Below are 2,780 nucleotides of genomic sequence, written 5' to 3'. Positions count from 1 at the left end.
AAGGCTTCTCACCTTGCTGTGGGGGAAAAAGGAGAGACACTAGTGGTATTAGAGCAATACTCGGAGGGTGCCTCCGGGGAGTGGATGTAGGTCGTGTCTGATCGAACCACTATAAATCTTGTATCTTTTATTTTTTCGCTGCTTTTTTACTTTACTGTTATGTATTTAATCTATGGTTGAAAAATCATTTTGAAAAATTTTCATTAAAAAAAAACATTTTTATATTGATTTAAAAGTTAAGAGGGAAAATTTTTAAATTAACCAATTCACCCCCTCTTGGTTAGTCGATGGGATATAAACTTAGGTCTAACAACCTAATTCATATTTAACGAGTTTCAATAAGTGGCATCAGATATTTATTTTTAATATCATAAGTTTAGACTACTTCTTGATTAAACGACCATGGCTACATTTAGAAACTGAAACACACCTGAGGGTCTATAACAAGACCTCCATTATTCGACAACATTTCTTTTGATTTTTGAAAAACATGCATGTCTACATTTTTACAGTAACTTGATTACCGTATGTGGATCTTAGTTCAGGAAAGGTACACAAAACCAACTAGATTAGTTGACAGAGTTAGAGTTAAAACACCTTTTGTGGACTGGACGGCAGAAGAATGTGACTTAACACAACTTAATGCCAAATGCGAAAATAGTTTCTTTTGTTCTCTTAAATCTGAAGATTACATATGGGTTTCTACTTGTAAGAGTGGAAAGGACATATGGGATAGACTTTGTATTACCTATAAGGGGACTAATGAAGTTAAATAATTCAGATTTAATATCTTGTTACATGACTATGAACTGTTTCGCATGAAACCCAATGAATCCATTTTTGACATGTACACAAGATTGATACAAATTTTCACCTCTTTACATGCATTAGGTAGGGAATTAACGAATGTAGAAATGATTAATAAAATACTTCGTTGTTTACCTACTGCTTATGATGCTAAAATAACAGCGATTACTAAGTTTAAAGATTTAAACATTTACTTTATTGACAATCTCCTTGGATCAGTAATTACTTACGAGCAAGGAGTGAGTCAAAGAAAGATTGATGAAGGTGAACCACGAAGGGAGAAGAACATTACACTAAAGTAGAGGAGTCAGAGAGAGATCTCTTATAACCTGAGGTTGAAGACAACATCATTTTAATGACTAGACAATTCAGAAGCTTTCTAAAGAGAAAGCAAAAGAGATCCCAACAATGGAATCGAGATAAATTTAATAAAAATGTCAAAGTTTCAAATGATGTTATTTTCTATAAGTGTAGGAAACATAGACATATTAAGTCAGATTGCCCAAAACTCAAAGCCACTCCTAGCAAGGAAATGGTAGAGGAGAAACCAATGGTGAAAAAGGGCAAAAGGAAATTCCAAAGAGCTTTCTAGGCAGACTCAACTTCAGACTCGTCGGAGACTGAAAAGGAAGATAAAGTCACCAATCTATGCTTAATGGTTAATAATCTTAATCAGTCAGATTAAGAAGAGGTATGTGACTTGACTTACAATGAACTTTTAGAAGTCTCAGAATGCATACATGTTGCTTATAAAAAATTAAAGAAATTGCATGTTAGTCTGAACCAAGAATTACAAAACCTTCAAAGAGAACAACAAATCCTTAGGAAAGATCATGCTTTAATTGGTAACAACTACATGAAATTACTTGATGAGTTTGATGAATTGAATAAGAACCATGAAAGTTTAAAATCATCATATGCTGAACTTCAAAAAGAAATAAAAAATAATAACTATGAATTTGAAAGCAAGATGTATCAAATAAATTATACTAATTGAATTTTGAAAGATATAAATTCATTTTATAAACTTAAGATAAAATCTCTCAAGGATAATAGGATACTCCTAAGACTTATATATTTCACGAATCCTATTTTATATCCTAAATTTATACATTCCCTAAATAGACAGAAGAATAGTAGTAGACTTAGGAATCCATTTTTGGGAGTCAAATGTAATAATTGTGGATTATTTGGACATATATCTCACACATGTACATTGAAGAAGAAAACTCATTTGGTGTGAAAACCTAAGATGCATAAACCTAGATATATCATATATACATCTGTTTATAACTTGCAAAAAGGTGAACCCAAACTTGTTTGGGTTCACCAGGTCTAATGTTTGATAATTTTGCTGGATCGCTCTCACATAAGGTCTCGTGAGAACATATAGTACCTGGATAGTGGATGCTCAAAGTATATGACTGGAGATACTATACAATTCATATTGCTGGAAGCTAGGAATGGAGGCAAGGTTATACTTGGAGATAATACCACAAGGAAGATGGTTGGGTCAGATATGATTGGAAATCTTTAAATTTTTTTTATTGAAAATGTTCTACTTATAGTAGGCTTAAAGCATAATTTGTTAAGTATTATCCAACTATGTAATAAAGGATATTGTTTAAAATTTTTTCCTATTAGCTGCATATTAAGCCAAAATGGAAAAGATGTTTTGAATGGTATAAGGGTAAATAATGTGTATATGCTAGACTTAAATTGCATTAATACTCCTACTATTTTTGTTTAAAAACTATTTCTAATGAATCATGGCTTTGGCATAGGAGACTTTGTCACTCTAGCATGAAAACCTTAGGAGAATTACCTAAAAGAACTTAGTAAGAGGTATACCAAAACTACACTTCACTAATATCACCTTTACGATGCATTTTAATTAGGAAAATAGGTGAAGTCTTCTTTTCAGTCCAATAAGGATCTTAGAACTAGTAAACCATTAGAGATTTTACATAAGG

Source organism: Dendrobium catenatum, unplaced genomic scaffold, assembly GCF_001605985.2.
Source record: "Dendrobium catenatum unplaced genomic scaffold, ASM160598v2 fragScaff_scaffold_211, whole genome shotgun sequence".
Taxonomy (NCBI): Eukaryota; Viridiplantae; Streptophyta; class Magnoliopsida; order Asparagales; family Orchidaceae; genus Dendrobium; species Dendrobium catenatum.
The sequence above is the reverse complement of the archived record's forward strand: the minus strand, read 5'-3'. Positions refer to the sequence as shown.